We start from the raw sequence: 25,383 nt of genomic DNA, 5'->3' as shown, positions 1-25,383 counted from the left end.
TGCATTCACAACTTTTACAACTACTGCTATAAAAGACCTTGTTTTTAGCTTTCAACATGCCTTCCTCACTAAGTTTAATCATATCTAGCTTTTGATTTAAAGTGAAAGACATGACTCTTCCTTTTACTTGAACACTTAGAGGCTATTGTAGGATTATTAATTGGCCTACTTTCAATATTGTTGTGTCTCAGGGAATAGGGAGGTCTGAGGAGAGAGAGAGAGATGGGGGAATGACTGGTTGGTGGAACAGTCAGAACACACACAACAGTAATCAATTAAGTTAGCCATCTTAAATAGGTGCAGTTTATGGTGCCCCAAAACAATTACAATAGTAACATCAAAGATCACTGATCATAGATCACCATAGCAATTATAATAATAATAATAAAGTTTGAAATACCATGAGAACTACCAAAATGTGATACAGAAATACAAAGTAAACAAATGCTGTTGGAAAAGTGGTGCAGATAAATTTGTTCAATTCAGGATTGCCACACACCTTCAATTTGTAAAAAATGAAATGTCCGAGGAGCACCATAAAGCGAATGCTATAAAATGAGGTACACCTGTATGTCAAAAGCCTATAGCTAACATACTCATTGGTAAAAGACTGAGATCTTTTCCTCTAAGATCAAAAACAAGAGAAGAAGGCCTGCTCTTGCCACTCCTTTTCAACATAGTATTGAAGGTCCTAGCCAGAACATGTAGGCAGAAAAAGAATAAAAAGCCATCCAAACTGGATAGCCAGAAGGTGGAGGAAAGAGGGAGAGAGGAGTTGTTTAATGGATATAGCATTTGAGTTTTTCAAGATAAAAAAGTTCTAGAGATGTTTCACCATGATATTAATATACTTAATTCTACTGAACTGTACATTTAAAAATAGTTAAGATGGTAAATATTATGTTATGTGTTTTTTAACACAATGAAAATAAAAAGCTCTTGATTTCTTCATTAATTCTAATTTAGAGGAAGTTTTTCCATGTCATTAAATTGTACATTTAGCTATACCATTTCTTTCAAATAGCAATATCATTCTTTTAATATTAATTTGTGTTTACTTTATTGTTCTTCTCTGCCCACTTGAATTGAAAGCTTAGTTCATGAACTTTGGATATGTTTTGTTTTTCAATAGTTCAGTTTAAGCTGTGAATTTTCCTCTTAGTATAAGTTTATACTTAACTTACATGACGTGGTATATATTACTTCAACTGTGATTCATTTGTAAGAAACTTGTAAGTTTTACCCTTTTCCTGTTTTGCTCTTTTTCTGCTTTGATATATAGTAAAATTTTTATTGATATAATTCATTTTTAATTTATTTTGGTTAGCGAAGATGATTTATACATGCTTGTTTTTAGTAATATTATGAGCTATATTTTTCTATGCAATATGTAATTATAATGCTCTTTTCTTTTGCTTGGCAGAAAAATTTATATATTTTGATTATAATAAACTTGTTAATTGTGTCATTTAAATCTCATATATAAGTACCCATTATTTATCTACTCAACCTGCTGATTTATTAGAGAGTTATGTTAAAAATTTCCACTATGTTTGTAGTTTTATCAATCTGTTCTTTCATTTCTAAAAGTTTTTGGTTTATTTCAAAGTTATGCTATTAGTTATTTAAAGATTGATGACTATTAATTCTGCCTTGGAGTTGCTTCTTTGACTCATATGAAGTTTGTTCCTCCCCTCCTGTTTATGCTTTTCACCTTCAATTCTATTTTGTTGGTGTTAATATTGTTTTAACTACTTTCATTCATGTTATTTCTATGAATTAGTTCTAGGCAAGGAGAAAATTGTATATGCTCTGTCATCTTTATCCAAAAACCTTAATAAATTTTGTTTAGAGATTTTTCAGGGTCTAAATGTGATTAGTTCCAAAGCAAGATCTTTCATTTGATGATTTTATTCTGAGAAGAAAGATGCAAAATGGAGGAGCTAAAAGAAAACTAAACTGGAAGAGAGGAAGATGAAATCACTACATAGTGGGAAATCATGGGTGAGGAAATCTTTCAATAATATTTTCATTGGTGGAATAAGCAGGAGGAGTTATAGACAGAATAATTTGATATTTTAAAAAATATTTTAGAAAATATGGATATTTGGTTTTTGATATAATTTTCTTTAATCTCTCACAAACCCTTCAGTAATACCTATACTTTTTATAAGCGTTTTAAAATGCCATCTGTACATGTGCACATGTGTATATTTTTATTGTGATGTTGAGCAGAAATTGGCCTTCAGTCTCTGAAAACAGAGACTGACCATGGAAACCTAGTCTTATTTGAGTCACAAAAATATTTGGGGCACATCACAATGTTTGATTTTTTTATGTCCCTCTTTATTTTTAAAAATCCTTGTCTACTGGAAAAAATATATTTGAAATCTTAGATCAAAATTAAAGTAAATGTGATTTTCATTCTCTGTCACCTAATTCTTATTAAATCTCTCACCAAAATGTTCACATTAGGGTCTACTTTAAGTAGACTCTTCATGGATCTAAGATAACACCAATCATACAACAGATAAATGGTATATTGATTCTATATATATATATATATATATAACAGTATGTCAGAATTTTAAAGTGTGGACCAAGTGATATAATGTGCATAGAGTGCATTTACAGACTGTATTTTAGATCCATATTTTCTTTTTGAAATCTAAAATCACCCACACTGAGACAGAGGAAAAACTGTTTGACTCATTTTATGATGAGGTTATTGAGTGCAGTTGTTAAGCATTTTTATTAAAGTTGCCTACTTGCTGTATAGTGAAGCCAGAATTCAAACTAAATTTTTCTAACACTCAAAATTCTTTCTTCAATAACATAATTATTTCCATGATAAATTTAGCATAAAAGTAAAAGTTCTAACATTCAGGAAAACAAAAAGCACATGTGGTGAGAACTATGTAGGAAACCAGAAAATTACACATTAATGCAGATAATGTGTTTTTGAAGATTAAAGCTGCTTTTTATTCTTTTGACTCTAACATACGTGACTTTACTCAGACTCATAGCTCTACTTAAAAAAATAAAGTGATTTTTTGGTGGTGAGGGGGACTTTCCTGGTGGTCCAGTGGTTAAGACTTCACCTTCCAATGCAGCGGGTGTGGGTTCAATTCCTGGACAGGGAGCTAAGATCCCACATGCCTCGTGGCCAAAATAAAAAAACAAACAAACAAAAAAAACCCCAGAAAAAACCCAAAACCCCCCCCCATAAAACAGAAGCAATATTTTAACAAATTCAATAAAGACTTTTAGATAATGGTCCACATTAAAAAAAAAAAAGTGATTTTCATGGTCATGAAATGACATTTGCTTTCATCTTCCTATGGCTCTGTTTGTGTGTTACTTGTAAGAGAGTGTTCATAAAGCAATGTATTATTAAATCACTCAGACATAATACTCTACAAAGAGCCTATGAAAATGATAATGACTATTCCTAATTAGCTGATCATCCAGTTATAATTACTGTAGGATAAATTAGGCTATGAGTATTAAAGTAAGAAAATAATGAAGTGCTTCTGCCACAGTTTTTTTTTTCTTTTCCTTTTTTTAATGCAGTACATTTAGCTTAGAAGAACAGAATAGGTTTAATTTGCCCCCATCCTCTGTTTGCATAAATAAAGCAAATCAGAATTTCCAAAACCTAACCTGAGAAGTTTAGCTAAAGGTTTTATTGCAGAATAGCTCTCTTGATGGGGAAGTACTATTTATCACCGTCGGTTTTGACCCCACTTGTTTTGATCATGTTATATTTCACATAGAAGACTTTCATGATTACCTTTGAAAGAGCACTGATCTGTTGTTTAAAAAAGGCAAATGGAGCTCTGAAATCTAAGATTGTGGTTTTGGATGAGATTAACCAAAATGTATTATCACATTATGTTTGAATGATTGACAGCTTGTTACTTGGAATTTATGTCACAAATGATTTTGTATGTAATTATATTAGTCTAATAAAAATCAAAAAGTGGCATCAAGTACTCATATTATTAAAAATAATCTTGCTGAATTCTCTGCATTTGCATGCATAATTAGATAGAAGATTCAGATGACAATTGACATGTGACAGCTAATATAAAAGCTAATGTAAAATGAATGTTTAAACACTTGAAAATGGGTATGCCTTTCAATGCCTTAGAATTAATTTAAAAGAAGCCACTTTAAACTATAATAGGCAACATGAATTTTTGATTTGGGACTACTTAAAGACAAATCCTTATTTATATAGATTCTTCTTGATTGTATTCTCTGTCTACATATGATCCTTGGCAATTTTAATTCAGATTTCTGTCTTGCTTAAGATTTAGCTTTCAAGTAATTATGCTTTATAACACATTTGGGTCCTTAAGTTTGAATGGGTTCAGCATGGTAGATTAGTTCATGCTAGATTCTTCTCACCAATGTATTGGAATCCTTACATTCCGGCATCAAGTGAAAAAAATTTAAATGATGATGAACTTAGAATTTTAATAGACCATAATTAATCTCCTCTAGCTTTTTCCCTAAATGTGAATCTAACATATCTGCTTTCTATACTAATTATAATATTGGTTGCAACAGTCTAATTTGTCATGCAAAACAGCTTTAATGTTACTTTAAAGTCAAAGTGGTACAGTTGGTAGAAGTTTGCTAGTTTTGAATACTGACACATAATAAATACTCTAAGAAGTTCTGCTGAAGCCTTGTATTCTTAGAAATCTAAAGATGCCCCTTTGAATTCAGCAAAGACTTATATACTCTTATCATTTTACAATCTCAAATATTCCTATTTCCAAGGATAAAAAGAGGGCAGAATACAAGGCTAAATGAGAATGACATCATTCTCTTGGGCCCGGTTTTTCAATGCATTTGAAGGACATATTCTGTTTTGTCTGCTAAGTCAAATAAAAAGTCAGCCTTTCAGAAGGATACACTGGTCACAGTCTCACACCCTGAATCAACCTTTGTCTGTCACAAGGAGACAGACCTCTCAACTAATATTAGAATTCATCTACAATATTCTCCAACTTAACTCATTGAAGTCAGTATCTATATCTTGACTTAGCTGGAGTTAGCTCAAGAGCCCAGGCTCTTGAGATGCTAGTTAAGGCTTCTCAGATGCTCTGTATAGCCCTAAAAGGCTGCATTTATTTGTTCAAAAATATTTATTGTTTGATTAGAATGTACATGGCTCTTGCAAGAGTTGAATGAACTGCAGTGAACAGGTATATATTAAGTTGATTTGGAGCTTACAATTTATTGAAGATAGATTTTAAAAATGCCTACCAGAACAAACATAGCAATACAGAGTATAATAAAATTTATTAACAAAAAAGAAAAATAGGAGAGACGTTAGAAAGACTTTCTGAAGCAGACATATTTCTTCTTACAAACTGAATGGTGAAAAAATGTTAGCCAGGAACACAGAATAAAGAATATTCCAAGGAACAGGCACAACATGAACTTCTTTCCACACCTGATATCTCTGCATATTTTGGGATGACCGCTCCACATATATTTTCTTTTAAATGTGCTGCAATGTCATGCCTCCAATATTTGTTCAAGTTGAACAAATACCTGCTTCAATGTTTCTATCTATGTAAGATTCTCTGTGTTGAGCAGATTGTATGTAGGCAGTTTGCAATACTGGATATCTCACACAAATCAAAAAGGGTAGGGACTTCCCTGGTGGTGCAGTGGTTAAGAATTCACCTGCCAATGCAGAGGACATGGGTTCAATCCCTGGTCCAGGAAGATCCCACATGTCGTGGAGCAACAAAGCCCATGCGCCACAACTACTGAGCCTGCACTCTTGAGCCTGCGAGCCACGACTACTGAGCCTGTGTACTGCAACTACTGAAGCCTGCATGCTCTAGGGCCCATGCTCTGCAACAAGAGAAGCCACCGCAATGAGAAGCCTGCGCACCACAACGAAGAGCAGCCCCTGCTCTCTGCAACTAGAGAAAGCCCGCGCACAGCAAGAAGACCCAACGCAGCCAAAAAATAAAAAAATATCAAAAAGGGTGGAAATATTCATTCCTTATATTTTAAGGTCAATACTACACTTTTGCACTTGTGTGCCGATATGTTCTAGCATACTGACTTGTATTGAAACTGCATTCTGAGGTTTGAGATAGACAAAATAACACTGAGAGTACACATTTATTTTTATTCTTTTGTTGAAAAGAAAGCAATAATAGTAAAGCACATGCACTTTATCACTGGAATTAAATTGGTCATTGACAACTCAGCTGTGAGCAAGTTTGAGAAAACATTGGTACTACTTAAGTCTCTGGCTGTGCAAGGATAATGTAAGCTAGAAAGAAGTCAGAATGAAGCTACAGGCTTGTGAAACTGGAGAATCAATGTAGAATGAATTTATTCTGTTTTTTTTTCTTGCTGAATTGAATTTTAGTGCTTTACAATAATTCACGCATGCTGACATAGTAGTAAATAAAACATAAATATATTTTAAATGTTGATACTAACAGAATAGAAAAAAACAAATTTTATTAACTGTCCAAATGTTAAAATATACCAATTTATATTTAAGACTTTAAAGTGTTTATACCTAGTGAAAAGTAATTTTATTTATTAGAAGTGTCTCTCCATTTGAGAAAGGACATTTAAGGTAAACTAAAGATTTGCTTATTTCTGTTAATTGGTTAAAGTACTTTTACTAAAATGACAAGTAAGCTACATCTTATTCTTACTCTCTCCCCAACAATTTTGTCTAGATTTTTTTAGAAAAATAACACAAGTTTTAAGAATTTTCCTTAAATGAAGAAAAGTGAAGTGAAAATTATTTATACTGACTACATCACCCTCATGAACCTGGTATACTTATGCAATTAGGAAGATCAAAATTTCAACTCCATCTTGTATCTAAAGAGTAATGAATTGCTTTAAAAAAAATCAATAGTCTGAAGGAAATTGTTGTCACACTGGAATAGACTCCATCATTACACATTTATCATTTGATTTATTGAGACTCTCTGTGCTAAATATGTAGCTTCAACTCACTTGTCATGTCAATTTTTTTAATGCATCTCAGACCTTTTTGCACAAGAAAACAATAGAGCTAGTTCATCAAAAGCATTAATCAAAGCTCATAACAATTTGTAGCTTCTTTTCTTTTTTAGAATTTACTGAGTGACTTTGTGTTTATTTCCTCCATTGAGCACTAAAAAGTAAGTCAGGCAAGCACATTATCCCCATTTTTGTAGATGGTTAAATTTAACCACAGAGAGGCTAGTGGTTTGCTGAAGACTCACATCCAGAATTTGATTTGGAATCTGAAGCCAAATTTTCTGAATAAATTGAATACTTTTCACTCCATTCACTTTACAAAACCTGAATTTCTATCAATAATTAATATATGTTTTAGCTCTATCCCCAAATGTATACCCTATTTTATAAGAGAGCTTCACATTTATATTTTTATTGGAAATCCATCATTTACTTCACAGTACTAAGTTGTCCCAGCTCATAAAAGCCTTGGCAAAAGTTTAGTTTTAGGGAATATCATATTATAATACTACATTGGAATACACCATTTTCCCTATCAATGTAGAAGCCCAAAATCACATCAATTGTTATTTTTAAAAATCAATTAAAATAAAGGGGGTGGGGAGAGAGAGAACAACTTATATTTTATTTGGTTATACTAGTTTGTGAGCAATATTATAATGTTAACAAATTATAATCAATTTAAATCAATCACTGTGTAATTTTGGTTCAATGGGAAATATAATTGAATATTGATAATTGTCTAAAAGTTCTATCAGAGCCTATTTACAGCCAGATAGATGAATGCAGGATGTCATGAGGGGAAAGCCAACACCATGTTGGAAAGCCAAGCCATAGGATGTTGCTTTACACTCTTATTACTGCAGTTCATATAAGATATTTCATATATATTATCTCTATTTTGTTAACGCATAGCTTTGAAAATGTCTAGGGGTAATGCTAGACTTCAATAATGTAGAGTGCATTAAGTGTTATTTTGATCAGAAACTCAGCAAAGTTCCCCTCACACACACTCTAAGTTAAAGGAAGAAGTATATGTGGTATTTGGTCAAGTTTTGGAAAATAAAGAAGCTCATCATCCTCTATTTAGTGTTCTCTGACCACTATAGTGACTTCCTCATCTGTAGTCACATCCCCCACCCTTTGGATAAGTATATATATTAGAGGTTCTTTTATCTAATAGACATGAACAAAATGACCCCAAAGACTTACAGAACCCATGTAGCAAGGCAAAGCAGAACATATTTCACTATTCTCATCTTCATTTTTGTTTTTAGTTAAAACCTTACCAGTTTAGCATGATGGATGCTTATTATTTTGATCATGATTTTCTTCTTATTTCCTTCATTTCCTGTGTGACTAAAACTTTCCCATCGTCCACATTCTGTTCACTTAATGGAATCAGTATATGGAAACATTTGAAGCCAGTTCTCATTAATCATGCATTTCCACCACTGCTTCAGTGAGTAATTGTATCTATGTGTTAATAGTCTTAAAAGAAACAAGTTTATTTTCTCTATGTGTAGTCCAGTACAGAAACCTTGATCATGAATAAATATTAGCTATAACTCATCATGTTCCATAATATATATATTGAGGAATTTATTTTGGTTTAATTTTGAAAACTCTGTATTTATTTATAGATTAGACAATTCCAAATGGAAATTTAATTTATTTCATATTTGCAGCTATATATGCTTTTCCATCTAGAAAATTTAACTTTATTAAAATTACTTTTTTCATTTTTCTGAGGCTATTGAAATGTAAAAGCTAATTCCTCAATATCCAGAGCTACGAAAAAGTAGTTATCTAGAGCACCCAGATATGCTTTGTTTAAAAATCATGCATGGGTGTGCTTAACAGTTATTATTTGATTGAGCAGATGTGGCAGTTTATAAATATTTTGTTATATATATATATATATATATATATATATATATATATAAAACTAGAAATAGAAGGTCAAACAAAAAGTTGAGTATTGGTACAATTAAATTTCAGAATCTAAAATTTCTCTCCATAGGCAAGGATGTAAAATTTAGTTAAAACATTTTAAGTAAATTTAGCTGGTCATAATTCCTCTTTTTTGTTCTGCTATGAGAGGCAGCTCTTAAAGTACACTCAATAATGATTCTTTTTCTTCCTGTGGGAGAAGACCTTTTAAGTAGTTAGAAGATTTACAGCAGAGCTACAATTTAAGACTAGATAATTTGCTAGTATAGATACTATTCTTCGTTATTCACAATTAAACCATTGCCAGCTTTGTGTCCAAGAAGGTTTAATTTCTTTAGTCAAGAAAGAAAAAGAACATGCATTTCTTTCTATTCTTTGTCATACTAAAAGTTTTGATAGTTCTTGCAGTAAAAATCAAACAAAAGTTACTTTGTTAAACCAATCATATTCCCCAAAATTTTCTCTTGGAAACCATGTTAAAACAATAAAACCACTAGCATTTTGTGGGAAAACCAGTCCATGGAATAAGACTTGAAAAATATGAAATGAGTCTCTATAAATTATTAAAGTGGGTTAATATGGACACAGATCTGGGACCAGAGCTGATTGGGTTAAGGTTTGGAACTTGTTCTAACTCAGGAATGTTCTAGGAGTAGGGAAGGACGGCCATACATTAAGAAAAAAAGTCTAAAGTGACCTTCTTTTTTTTTTTTTTAAATTGGAGTATAATTGGTTTACAATGTTGTTAGTTTCTGCTGTACAATGAAGTGAATCAGCTATATGTATACATATATCCCCTCCTTCTTGGACCTCCCTCCCACCCCAACCCCCCCATCCCACCCATCTAGGTCTCTATTTTGTTTACAAGCTTTTGTGAGCTTCTATTTTGTTTACATTGATATCTAAGAGAATTATGTTTAGTAGTTGAAACCCATTATAATTTATTACTAACGACTTTGGATTGTTGAGAATAAGAGTGGTTGAGACATACTTGTTCTAGATGTATCATCTTGTTAGTATCAGGGCACCATTCAGAAGCTGTGGAAACTAAAGCAAGATACTGATTCTAGGACAGTTCCAATGTTTTTCAATTTTCATGTAAGAGTAGGACAGATACTTGGTTTAAAGAAGAGACCACATTCAGGATTTTGGATTGAACTTGTCTTTGGAGAGCTACAAGTCAGATTCCATAGCTCCTCTCCACTTGGTGTTGTCTTAAGGAAGTTAAAAAGGAAATCACACTGTTTTCTTGCCACCTTCTGTAGTCAGTCTTTTATAACACCTGTTCTGAGGGGAAAAACATATAAAGGTTAAGAAGCATTATGCTGAGGATTGAACACACTCACCCATACAAGGTTATGTGGATTTGACAAAATCGTGAAGCTAAATGGTGAAATTGGGGAAAACCCCCTTGGTTTTATTGAAGAAGTATACTAAAACTCATTCAAGATATAACAACAACAACAACAAAAATCCTAATTTTTTAGTTACAATTAGTGTAATACTCCTAAAAATATTCCTACCTTGGTTTTTCTTCCGGGATTTGTTGGTTTGTTTGTTTATTCAAATGTTTCACTGAGTGCAGACACCTGGAGTACTGCAAAACATGCATTATCTATAGATTCAAAACGAAGATCTTTGTCCTCATTTGTTCCCACTATCAAATGTATCTGGGTGAAGATTAATGAAGTATCATGAGTGCAGTATGGTTCCTGAAAGGCTTCTACAATTTGGAATAAAGGTCTTAATCACATGAAAAACAAAGCTGTTCATGTTTGGTGAAATAGTATTTCATGGAGATACACAATATTTTAATTTTAAAACAAATAAAAATAATTTTGTTTGTAGATGATTCTCACCTCCTTGGCAGAGCTTAAGACACTAATCTCCTGCAGTTAGTGGGCAGACATAGCTAAAGACCAGGCCCAGGACCTAATTATAAGAGTGTCAGAAATTCAAAATAGGCTGAAATTATCAGCCCAGCGAAGTCGCCTGTGCCAAAAGCAGTCTCTTCTAAGGAAGGATTCTGGCCCTCAAACTGAAGATGGAGATATGTGAGTGAAAGAACTTGAGAATATTGAGCTCCCAGATTTTCCTGAACTCTAGGTGTACAGAGATTTTCATTTTACCAGTTGGAAAAGTGGTTATGCTCCCCCCATTGCTTATTTGAATATTATGTAAAGGCCTTCAATACAGATGCCTTAGAAGACAATGCTTGTCCTCAGGATGTCTCCACTTCCCCTCCTGACTAGCAAGACAATGATTAGGATTAAATTTCAACATGCTTATCACATTTTGGAAGTGCTGAGTATGGTAATAGAAGAGAGGGATTATGCACCAAAGGAACTGCAGGAACTGGCTAACATACAGAGCAGTAATTAGAAAAGAATGCCTGGGAGTATGTATTGAAGGTGGAGTATCAAGGGGGGATTAAATATAAAGCTTCCTAAGACAGAACGTTTTGACATGGGGCACTCTCTTGCTACATAGAGTTTACCACCCTCGTGAAGGCTGTAGGAATTGGGTCTAATACGCTGCTGTAATGCCTCTAATGAGCTTAGAAAATGTGATGGCCATATAAATAGAGATTCCAGAATAGCTTTGGAAGGAAGACTGTGGAGGAAAGGATAAACATATTTGGAAAAATAGCAATGTTAGACAGGGTTTACTCTATGAGGCAGGGATACCCGGCAGCTGTTTATGTTCCTCACTTTTCTGAAGCAACCAAAAGTATATTGATGATGGGAGCAACAAAACTCACTAAGCTTCATGGAGGCTATACTTTGTAAGACAGTGCTAATGGTAGGAGTTGTTGTGACAAAACTGGACCCCATGACAGCAATGAGAAAACCAGGATCCCAGGTTAAACAAAGTCTGATGGTAGTGTTTGTGTTTTAGAAGCAAGGTGGACAACAAGATCAGAATGGCATCTGGGGCCCTAACTTGCTGAGAGAAGGCATCATTTTCTCCATGCTCAGCTAGGTCATTGGGGGTCTGTTTATAAATGGAGTCCTGGATCCAGAGTCTGTGTATTTATCTTTCTAGTTCCTAATTGTAATAACAACAGTGGAAATCATTAGCAGTTGTAAAAATCTTACAAATTGTTTGTCCAGTAGAGTAAGATCCATTGCAGTAGGAAAGCCAAAGTGAAAGCCCCTGAAACTTTCCCCTGTTACTAAGACGGTAAATAAAAATAGCATCCAATCTTAGAAAGAATGGCAATGATTAATGCCACCCACAAGCTCTAATGGATACTACACAAATACTTAAAGATTCAGTGCTAATGTTCCTCTTACATTTACATTTAATTCTCCTGTCAGGTGAAGATCAGGGTGAACATGGCAGATGACAATGGACTACCATAACTTAACCAAGTAGAAACCCCAATTGCGCTTGCTGTGCTCTATGTGGTATTTTTTTAAACATGGTTTTGGGTAAGTAATGAAACTATTGATCTGAAAAATGCTATCATTTCATTACCCATCTGGATGGAGTATTAGAAATAACTTGTATTTATATGAGATTGACAGTAATCTTGTCTAAAGGCTAAGTTAATTCTCTTGCTCCCTGTCATAATGTAATTAAAAAGGACCTGGATGGTCTGAACATTCCAGAGGCTATGACATATGTCTTCAACAAATAGCCATTATATACTTTTGGATGTCATGTCCCCAACAGGTAGCATACAAGGAGTGGATGTAGGAATGGCCCCTTTTACCATCACTCCCAGTGACTCACCTGTGAAGTTCATGTCTCCTGATCCCATGAATTTCAGCATTGTTGGCCTAGAGGTGCCGGATTCTGAAAGGGGACACAAGTAAGAGTTCCACTAACATGCAGTTAAAGCTTCTACTCTTTGGGAAATTAGTTTCAATAGACCACAGAGCACAGAAGGAAATTACCAGTGGTCCCTGGATATCATGAAGAGGAGGACTGATGCTATATAACGGGGATTTGGAGAAACATGTTTAGTACCCAGGTAATCTACTGGAGCATCTCTTATTATTCCTATGTCCAGTTTTAACTGTAAATGAGCAAATAAAGCAACCATATACTCATTAGAGCATGGTAGCCAGGCAGGCCACCTGCCCCCACAGAAGTGCTCTACAAGGGAAAGGGAATCTCTTTTTTTTTTTGTGGTACGCGGGCCTCTCACCATTGTGGCCTCTCCCGTTGCGGAGCACAGGCTCCAGACACGCAGGCCCAGCGGCCATGGCTCACAGGCCCAGCCGCTCCGCGGCATGTGGGATCTTCCCGGAACGAGGCACGAACCCGTGTCCCCTGCATCGGCAGGCAGACTCTCAACCACTGTGCCACCAGGGAAGCCCCGGGAAAGGGAAACTTGAGTGTGTGCTAGAGAAGGAAGATAATGAGTATCAGTTAGGCTTCCTGACCAAAACCTGAGGTAGCATGTGTAGCTTATCCCACAACTCTTTCTTTAATACGTTTTCTCAGAATATGACCAACTAGACTCTTGTAAAAGGAAAGAAGTGGATTTGCATGGTGCTAGGAGTGAATTGTAGGTTGTTTTTTCATGCACCACCCTATTCCCTATCAAGGGCCATTTTACTCAGCCACCATATCAGTAAGGTGCAAATAAAACGGCTCTCTGTAAAAAAAAAAAAAAAAAAAAAAAAAATCTCTGACTTGTAGTACTTGCCAATTTCTATTGTGTAAAATCTCCCATCATGGCTGCTTTCAAGCTGCTACCAGTTTAACACCTAGCCTGCAAAATTCATGAACGTTCCTGCTGTGAATGTTGGCTGCAAAGAATTCACAGGTGAGCCCTCTCCAGAGAAATGTCTTTGCTGGATGGATAATTATGCTATCCACTCCCTACTACTGGGTCAGCAGGAGGCTAATGAATGAATGGCATGGGGATACAAAAGGTCATCACCCTTGCCTCAAGTTAGGAGCAACTCTGATGTTTAATTTGTGTTTCTGAGGTCCCCATGGCAGCAGGATGAATCCAGTCTCCAGTGAGGATCACATCCTTGCTTAACTTTCTCTCCATATCCTATTCTGCTTCTTTCTCTCCCATTCTTCTGAGAGCATGCTCTGAAAATATAAGAATCTCCATCTCAGACTCTGCTTCTACAGAAACTGACCTGAGACATTCACCAATAAACCCTCCCTGTTCCTTAACCTTTATGCGTGACTGTGTGCTATTTTCCTTCATTCATCTTGCCAAAGCTCTACAAACATAAGTAAATGACTTCTATATTTGCTTTATGCTTTCTTTCAAAGAAATTCATTTTCAAATGTGAAGAATAGAATCAACATGGTTGATAACATTAATGAATAATTTCTACTTATATTCCAGGAAGAAAATATATAAGTGGGTATTTTGACTTTGAACTAATTCAACTCTTAAAACTCAGAATAAGAATATCTCATGACACTAAACAAGTTGCAATCACAGGACCACCATCAGAAAATCTCAAAAAGATAAGCCAAAATCACCAATTTTTTAAAACATAACACTGTGAAATAGTGACACCGAATTTAGTAAGTAGAACTAGTATCTTAAGAAACATGAGAATAAACACAAAGGAACTTAAAATATAGTTAATATATTTAGAGGAGTAAGAAAGTGTGTTAAATCTCTGAAACAGTATAAGTCACTTACAAATATAACTAAATAGAAATCTTTGAAATAAAAAATAAAATCTACAAGAAAAACCCAACTAAATTAATGACTGAATAATAATAAAATAGGCTCATCTGAAAGGCTATTTGGCAAACTGAAAAATTGAAGCCAGGAAATTTCCCATCGTTAAAAAGTCAGAGATGAGAAATATTTCAAAAGCCTAAAAGGCAGAGGGTATATACAAAAAGATGCAAAAAGGATAGATCCAGTCTAAGAGCAATTCCGAAAGGAGAAGTAGAGGCAATATTCAAATAAATAATTTAAAAATTTTCTATTAGCTAAAGATAATGTTCTTTCTAAAATTGAATGGTTCCACTAAATACCAAGGAAGACAGAAGATGATAGATTGGTAGATCGGTAGATTGATAAATGATAGATAGAATGATAGATAAATAGACGGATAGATAAAACTTGGTGAAATTTCACTACATCTTGGATAAAGGCTGCATTACAGCTATGTGGATAAATATCAATATTAAACTTGAAAGGAAAAGTGAGAAAAAAGGTTTTATTTAATTTAGAATGTAAAAGGAAGGATTGTATCTTGAAATAGGATTCACAGCATAGAAAGCAGAAACATTCTCTGTGAGAGGGAAGAGCTTCCTGTCCTCCAATCTTTTTACCAACAAATACATAATTTCAAATGGTAAAGTCTTGGTATGTAAAAGTTACCTAGAACTATTAGGAGCATAACTGTTTCCTGCCAGATCCAGAATTAGATAGACAGCTACATAAGGCTGGAGTAGTCCATCATGTACCTTTATTCAGATATGTGCTGGTGACCACCTGACCTGGGCTCTGTGTACTTCATTAATCTAGCTAGGGGTTAACGCTGTACAACATTGTAGTCCATGAACAACATCCTTAGTCATCATTCCTAATCTTCACTGTGGTACTGCCTGGTGCAAGAATGTTCCTGAACTCATTGTTGTGGAACCAGAGCAGCTTCATTATTACCCAAGTACCTGTTAGGGTTGTGCTTGTAAACACTGAGATTGGATATTGGTTTATCCTGCAAAGGAAAACTCCCAAACACTTCTGGAAAAATATAATAGGTCCTCTACCAAAACAAAGCAAACAACAAACAAAACAACAACAGAAAGAGTTATATTAGGTTTAGATTTCTTTTTGGCAACACTAAACGTTAACAGTAGATTTTTTTTGTTTTTTTTCTTTTTGACACATCAGAATTTCTCAGAGCAAGTTATTTTCTGGATGTAAGATATCAGAGGAGGTCACTGACTTTTTCAGGTCAATTGGTCTAAAATTTTAAACCAGACATACTTGAGGTTATTTATGAGAGCTATTCTGTGACAGAAGCAATTTGCTGTAATTCTAGTCATCCTCTTGGTTTTGCAGTGAATATTGTTTTTTCACCTGTTTCTTGGACTTCTTATCACACCAGGATTAAGGCACAAACTTTTAGGCACATTTGAAAAACAAGTGAAGTTTTTGTAAGTTAATTTTACCTTTCTCAGTGCAATCTTCTTTACTTTCCACTAGGCTATCCTTCCCCTCCTTCTTCCTACTCCATCTCCAATATACATGAGGCCTCCAGCTACTCCTTTATTCAGAACGCTTGGACTCCCTATCACTGGCACTACAGTACATTCCTGGCTCTGATCTGTCCCCTCTGAAAACTCAGACTTTCTCCTTTCTGACGTAAAATTACAGTGTAATTAATACTTGCTGGGAATACACAACACAGTGCATACTCTGTAGCCAGATATCTGGATTCTATCCCCATGTTGGTTTACCATAACAAATACCACAAACAAAGTACCACAAACTGGGAGTATTAAACAATAGAAATTTACTGTCTTATAGTTTTTGGAAATAACAGTCTGAGATTAAAGTGTTGGTAGGGTTAGTTCCTTCCAAGGGCTGTGAAGGCAAATCTGTTCCATGCCTCTCTCCTACATTCTGGTGGTTTGCTGGCAATCTTTGGCATCCCTTGGCTTCTGCTACATCACCCAGATCTTTGCCTTCATCTTCACATGGCATTCCTCTTGCGTGTATGTGTCTTTCTTCAAATTTCCCCTTTTATAAAGGAACCAATGATATTGGATTAGGGGCTCCCCCTACTCTAGTACAGCCTCTAAATTAACTAATTACTTCAGCAATAACCCTATTTCTAAATAAGTTCACATTCTGAGGTATTGGGGGTTAGGACTTTAACATATGAACTGGGGTGAAGACACAATTCAATTCATAACAACCGTAACTACCTGAACCCAAATTTTTGCTTCTATTAAAAGTAGAATGACAGGGACTTCCCTGGTGGTGCAGTGGTTCAGAATCTGCCTGCCAATGCAGGGGACATGGGTTCGATCCCTGGTCCGGGAAGATCCCACATGCCGCAGAGCAAATAAACCTGTGCACCACAACTACTGAGCCTGCACTCTAGAGCCTGCGAGCCACAACTACTGAGCCCTGCATGCCACAACTACTGAAGCCCACACACCTAGAGCCCGTGCACTGCAACAAGAGAGCCACGGTAATGAGAAGCCCATGCACCGCAACGAAGAGTAGCCCCCACTCACCCCAAATAGAGAAAGCCCACACACAGCAACAAAGACCCAAAGCAGCCAAAAATAAATAAATTAATTAATTTAAAAAAATTAGAATGACAGAATTATTTACTCATAGAGTTTTTATGAGGATTGAGAGAATTAATATCTAGATAGCATTTAGAACAATGTTTGACATGTAATAAGCACTCCTGATAGTGAGTAACCTATATATGATATTAATACATTTTAATAAAGATGTTCAGGAAAAATGATTTTAACTCAGATCCACCAGAACTTATGGGAGCTATATGTATTTTCAGCAGGCAGAATATTTGGTTCTTTATTTTTTACAAGCCAAGCAAAATAGCATTAGGGAAATAATCATGACATTGATACTAAGTGCTGCTTATAGCTCCTGAAATATCAGTCACCTGGCATTAAAAAAAAATCACACAGATTTACTACCAGGAAGGTTTTTGGTAGTATGTTCCGATAGCTCTCATCTATCTGGTCACGCATTTCAGGAGAGTCATGTGACATATTCTTTAGCGTTTCATTCAGGAAATTACCTCTGTAGTTTGCCTTATGTGCAAAATTTTGATTTTAACATAAAATTCTAAATGTATATTTCCATACATTAATGTGGGAAAAAAAGAAACAATGCTAGAAAATCCTCTTAGGCTGTTTAAATTAAGGCATAAACATATTCAATACTGTTAAGGTGTAAATTAACTACATACTGCATTCTGATACAGCTGTATAAATGTTAATACTTCTATAATCTTGATAATAATAAAGGATTGAGGTTATTTTTATACATGTATTTTCTAAAAACCCATTAACACCTTTTCTACCTGCTTGCACTTTGTGTTTTATGTTGTGATATTCACAAAATGATCAAGTTCTTGCTGTAATTTTGCTTGCACATTATATTTAATTGTGCTGCAAGCTCATATGACTAGAAATTATAAGAAACATTTTTAGGCAATTAAAAAATGAGCACAAACCCAAGATTCCAAAGTGATGGAAAGAATTTAAATGGGGCAATAAAAATTTCAGACCTTCAGAAGAATTTGCCATTCTAACAATGTAGACCTTAACTCTCCTATTTGGTTTCTTTAAATCAACTTTATTGAGGTGATGCCATACAATAAACAGCACATAAAGTATATAATTTGATAAATTTTGACTTCTGTATATATTCATCCATCATCATATTTGAGATAACATATCCATTAACCATAACTGTTTCATTGTAACCTGATCTAACTATTACCTCTTGGCCCTATCCATGCCTTACCCTTTGTCTCCAGGAAATCATTGTTCTACTTTCTGCCACTTAGCTTGCATTTACTAAAATAAAATATAAATGGCATCATACAGGATGTACATATTCTTCTTTGGCCTCTGTCACTCAGCATAATTTTGTGAGATTTATCCATGATGTTTGTGTATCACTAGTTTATTCTGCTTTATTGCTGATTAATATTACATTGTTTGGCTACATATAGTTTGTCCATTTACCTGTTAATGGCCATTTGGGTTCTTTCCATTTTTTTGGCTATTACAAATGAAGTTGCTATGAACATGAATGCACAAGGTGTGTAGTGATATATGAATGTGGTTATCTACTCTCTCGAGGATACTTAACCCCTGTAATTTAAAATGGTCAGATTGATCTGGGTCAAAGTGGTCACATTTGACTTGGGACAGAAAATGAGTTTTAAAGTGATATGTCTGTAAAGAAATTATCATCTACTCAAAAATCTTAAAAAACTTGTCATAGAATTTTGAAGCAGCCTATGAAAAAATATAACACATCACTTCAATATAAAATTGGATGAGCCTACTGACATTGTGGATAAACTAGGTCATGTTGGTCACCTGTGATTTGTGTGCTGGCTCTGTCAAAAAAGAATTCTCATTTTGTAAGCTCCATTTTATATCAATTATGACCAATATTTTCAAATTTTATGTTTTTCTGTAAAAAACAAACAAACAGAACCCCCAAAACAGTGATTAGAAAGTTTTGGTACTCTTTGCACAAGTTGAAAAATGCCAATATTTGACAAAATGTCTTATTTCTATACTTTGATGAAGATGATCTACAACTTATTATGATTCTTTGCTTTTAAGTTTGGTTTTAGTAAGTGGTAGCATCAGAGATTGCTGCTGATCCTGAAAATCCTATTTACCTATACAAAAGTCATCTTTTTCATTAAAATCAGGTCCTGTTCTAAAGGTTTTGTTAAAATTGGGAGCAGAATATCAAGATGTTTCTTACATGAATAAAATAAACTGTGTTTCCAGAATATAAATATAAATATAATTTGACTGAAAAATGAGATAAACCTTTTGATGTAAGGGTCTTGATCACTACTTTAGATGCTCCCAAAAAATGATGAAGTCTATTGGCCAATGTGTTCTTTTAGATAGCGATATCATAAGAAATAAAATATTTGAATATTTTTTGTGAAAAAATTTGATTAAAAGTGACAAAGTCATTAGATAAAAATGAGAAAGACTTTCATTGTACAAATAAATCTGTAGACATTGAGGAAACTAAACAAATTTTTTAAATGATACTCTTAGGAGTGACCATTAATTTGCAATGTGTATTTTTTTTTTCTAATAGATAATATGAAGAATGGAAATCTTGCCAAATACAGCTGCTGTTGACTTGAAGACAAAGAAAGTGATGTAATGCAAACTCAATTTAAAGGGCCTTGAATTCTAGTGTTTCTTGAACATAAACATTCTCATCTCATAATAATCTTTGAGATCTCAGATTCTCCATCTCTTTATATATCTTTGGGAGTCAAGGCTTACAGAAAGTAGCAAGATAAAAATGTTGACCTAGGGCTTCCCTGGTGGCGCAGTGGTTGAGAGTCCGCCTGCCGATGCAGGGGACATGGGTTCGTGCCACGGTCTGGGAGGATCCCACATGCCGTGGAGCGGCTGGGCACGTGGGCCATTGCCGCTGAGCCTGTGCGTCCGGAGCCTGTGCTCCGCAACAAGAGAGGGCACGGCAGTGAGAGGCCTGCATACCACCAAAAAAAAAAAAAAGTGACCTATTAGATTGCAAAAATGACACTGATTTGGGCATGTCAACAACAATTTACAACCTCAAAATTTTATTCATGCCCTATAACATTATTCTTTCCATTAAACATTTACTCTCTGAAATAAATTTGTATTTATTTCATTTTGTTAGGAGTGGGCATATTTTGCATAAAAATGAAATCACAAATATTATGTTCATATTTTATACTCATAAAGAACATCATTTAAAATGCAACAACATAGATATATCACAAGAAAATTTTATTTAAAAGCAGCTGTTATTATTTTTATTCTGAAGGTCCGTGGGAGCCATTTCCTTTATCAGACACTCAAAATACAGAGTCAATATACACTGATCTACAAAATATTTAATTCAGTTTGTTAGTAGAAATTAATTCTATCTTTAGGTGTAAAAAGCACCTTATTTGACAAAAGATGTGATTAAGTTAATGATCTTGAGAAGAGGTGCTTATTCTGGATTATTTGGGTCCGTCCTAAATGCCATCACAAGTATCTTTATTAAAAGGAGGCAGAGGGATTGTAGATACACACATTGGAGAAAGTGATGTGAAGATGGTAGCCGAGATTAGGGTGATGCTACTACAAGTCAAAGAATGTCAAGGTCTTCTGGCAGTAGAAAAGGCATGGAATGGATTCTCCCCCAGAGCCTCTGGAATGACTTCTGTTGATACCTGGGTTTGGGGCTATGGACCTCATAACAGTGAAAAAATAAAGTTATGTTGTTTTAGGCCACCAAGATTGTCATAATTAGTAATAGCTGCCCTAGGATACTAATACAGATGTAAATAAAAAATTTGTAACACGATATTAGAAAATAGAATTCAGTACTAAAATAATTGTATGCCATGACCAAGTAGAGTTTAAAACAGACATGCAAAACTATTTCAAAATTTGAAAATTAATCAATGTAAACCACTAGTTAACAGGTTAAAGAAGAAAAATCACGTGAACATATAAATTGATGTAGAAAAAGCATGTAATAAAACTCAACATCTTCAAATATCTACAGCTAACATTATACTTAATGTTGAAAATTGAATGGTCTAGCCAGTGAAATAAGAAAAAAAAAAGAAGAAGAAGTAAAAGACAGCATAAAATGTCATACAGAGTGCTGTGGTCCTCTAAAAATCAGGAGGGACTTCCCCTCAAACCGAAAGCTGATTCTCATGCTTATACTGATGATGACACATGCAAAAGGGTGTGAAAATGTGAGAGCAAGACCTCTCAAGCAGGCCAAACATGGCTTGAGAGAGCAAGGAAGGAGACTTCCTGGGTTTTTACTCAGGCTGGGATGAATGTTCCTGCACAGTCAGGGACTTGTGTTATCTAAATCTCCCGTGGGCTCAAAAGAATACTCAGACTTTCTTATTGGTTGTCCATATAAGGAGCAAAAAGGGAAAAGGGAGTGGTGAAACTTAAAGGTTTTCAGTAAAATGTAGTCAGACTCTTTATCACACAAATGAGAAAGGAAAAAATAAAATTTCCCCTATTTGCAAATGACATAATTGTCTATGTAGAAATCTCAAGGGATCTAAGAAAAAAAAAACACTTCAAGAACTAATAGGTGACTTTAGTGAGGTCATAGGATAGAAGATGGACATACAACAATCAGCTTTATTTCTATGTATTAAACGTAAAAATTTAGACACTGAAATTAAAATATAAAACCATTTACAATCACTCAAAAAAGAAATACTTAGATGTAAATATAGCAAAATATACAGGATTTGTATGTTGAAAACTGTAAAAGTCTGGTGAAAGAATTTAAAGATGTAAATAAATGGAGAGACATTATCATGTTCACTGATTGGAAGACTCACCATAGTAAAGATGCCAATTCTCCCCACATTGTTATATAGGTTTAACTCAATTATCAAAATCTCAGCAACATTTTTTGTAGATATTTACAATATTATTTTAAAATACATACAGAAAAGCAAAGAAACTACAGTGGCTAAAACAAATTTGAAAAAGAGTAAAGTGGGAGGAATTGTTGATGCTGGAACAATTGGGAATCATAGGCAAAAACAAAAAGAAGAATCTTCATCTAATTAACACAACTTTACAAAATTAAATCAAGATGAATCACAGATTTAAATGTAAAATATCAGACTATAAAACTGTCAGGGAAAAAATGGACAAAATATTCAAGATTTGGGGCTAGGCAAAGAATTTTTAGACCTGACAACAAAAACATAATATATATAAGGAAAATTTGATAAATTGGACTTTATCAAAACTAAAAACTTTTTTTCCCTGAGAGGAATCCTTTTAAAAGGATAAAAAGACAAACTACAGAGTGGAAGAAAATATTTACAAACCACGTATACAGCAAAAGACTAATATCTGGAATATAGAAAGAACTCTCAAAAGTCAACAGTAATAAAACAATCCAATTAGAAATGGGCAAAAGACATTCCTATTGTACTCATCAATGGTCCAGTGATATAACTTCTTATAAAGATTCACTTTTGCTGTTTATTGGGTTTTGGATAAGAAAATCTAAATTGTTACACACCTTGGAGAATGTTAGCTGTGTTTGTGCCTCAGCTCACTATTATAGGAATTGTTCTGACTAATTTAATTAATGGAAGGTCAATAATATTAAAAAAGCTTAGAATGTCTTTGTTTGGAAGTAATAGAATACCCTGTTACAATGGCTTTAAAAATTGGGGTTATTTTACATAATGAGAAAAGTCTAGAAATAGGTAGTTGCTGGCGTTGAATTAGTAGCTTAACAATATTAGGGCTGTTGTATTTAGTTCTCAGGTTCTTCCCCTCATGGTCACAAGATGACTGTCACGACTGCAGCCATCATATTAGCAACTGAGGCAGGATAAAGACAGAGAGCTAGAGGAACCAGCAATGTTTGTGCCAGACAGAACAAAAACTTTCCTAGATTCTCCACAGCAGTTTTTCAATTGTGTCTCATGGTCTAGAGCTGTGTCATTTGGCCACCCCTAGCTGAAAGTCAAGAAGAAAGAAACTTGGAAATGGAGATTTGGTCACTCAACAAAGAGAACCTGCCACAGGCATGGAAGAGTTGTGCTTATGGAAGATGATAGCAGCACTGAGAAGAATTAAAGGGGCTTCCTTTTTAGATATCTGAGATGTCTCACTGGATATCTGTAGATCTGGTGACATGGGGCCCAAGTAGACTGTTGCCTTTTGAGGAAATAGAAGATGAGTCTTCTGGGAGAAGATATCTGTCTGGAAGAGAGCCAGTTCAGAATCTCATGGACAGACTAAATGAAGAGTTTACTGCTTTCCTATCCTTGTTATATAAAAAAGAAAGACAGTCATTTTAATATCATTCAAGAGAAATGAGCTCCTGAGAGCCTTGATGAAACTGTAGATTTCTTGTTTGTTTCTTATGGTGGTCAAATAACATTTTACAACACATTTTATTAAGTTCTTTTGGGAGTGTGAAGCACTGCTCTTTTGGAACTTTTTTCCCCAGATATATGTGTGACCTTTAGTGGAATTCCCCATAACAGTGAAGTTGATCCTTAACGGCAAAGTTAAATCAACACAAGGATTACCCACAATGCACCTTCAGAAGGATGCTGAACATCATGTTTACTCAAGAGGGAAAATGGGATGCTCTTAGGTGTTAAAATCTAAATAGAGAATGAAATAATTATAACCTAAAGTACTGAGCATACTTGCATTTCATACCTTGGTGGGTTTTTTGGTTTGTTTTTTGTGATGGTGTGTTCCTCTGTCTGAAATTTCTCTCCATGCCTCTCCCTTTCTACCCGATACAGAATTCGTATATATCTTTCCTAAGTCAAATCACTATCAGTTTTTCTGCCAGTTTTTTTCTGAACCCAATACCTTATTTACCGCTGCCAAAATTCATCATCATCTCTCTAGAACTTTTAGAGATAATCTGGCTGGATTTATGAACAGGTTACTTTCAGTACTGACGAATTGCATATCTGCTTGTCTTCCTTAAAACAATGGATATATTACTTCAGTGTGGATGTATAATTTATTTTTGAATTCTTAACAACTCACAGAGACATTCAGTCATTCATTTGTCACCTGTAATTCATCTAATAATATTTGCTAATTTTCATTAGTCACTTATAATTAATCTAACGCTTAGTGAATGTCTATTATCTACTTGGCAGTACGTTTAGTGATAGGTTTGTAAGGGTGAAAAAAAATATCAGATTAAGTCCTGGCACACAATGGTGAGAACAGTGAGACAGAAACTTCAGGTAATCTAAAATGTAGTGTGAGGAGTAATATACATGTAGGAATGCACAAGGTAAAATTAGGGTACATATTTTGCAGCAATAAATTTTTGTTTAATTGTCACGGGCCACCATCATATATGTTATGCTGATATATGATGGGCATATCATATATATATTCTTTGAAATGTGGTATGAGGATATTCATTGTCATAGAGTAAGAAAAAACAGAGTATTAACCAAGGAAGTCTCTGGTTTCTGATGTGAGCATTACAGAACCTTTTAAAAGAAAATAGAGAATGGAATGCCTAGAAAATAAATTATTATTCAGTAATTTATATCTTTATTTGATGCCACCATTGTAGTGTATATATATATTTTTATAAGCTCTACTGATAATTTTAAGAGATGCTGAATTTATATATAAATATCTATGTTTATATCTCTATCATCTATCTATCTACCTATCTATCATCTATCTATCTATACACTCACTCAGGTACTATTTCAAGTATTTGGTATTCTATTGCTAGCAGTACTCTTGCTTATCTCTGAAAAAGGCATGTGAAAACTTAACCAAGCTGACGTCATCCTCTGAGTATAGCTGTATCCTTTTTATTCTCTGTAGTGGAGATGAACTGAAGGTACCAGGCACACAAGTACTCTTTTCCCTTCTTGTACATAGTATAGCTCTAATTTTACTATTTTCAGGTTTGAGAAGTTTTAAATAAAAAAAAAAAAGTCTTTTTGTAATGCCCTACACTATATTTTTTTGGACCTCTCACTGTTGTGGTCTCTCCCGTTGCGGAGCACAGGCTCCGGACGCACAGGCTCAGCGGCCATGGCTCACGGGCCTAGCCACTCCGCAGCATGTGGGATCTTCCCGGACCGGGACATGAACTCATGTCCCCTGCATTGGCAGGCGGACTCTCAACCACTGTGCCACCAGGGAAGCCCT

This window comes from Orcinus orca, chromosome 1 (assembly GCF_937001465.1).
Source record: "Orcinus orca chromosome 1, mOrcOrc1.1, whole genome shotgun sequence".
Classification (NCBI taxonomy): Eukaryota; Metazoa; Chordata; class Mammalia; order Artiodactyla; family Delphinidae; genus Orcinus; species Orcinus orca.
The sequence above is the reverse complement of the archived record's forward strand: the minus strand, read 5'-3'. Positions refer to the sequence as shown.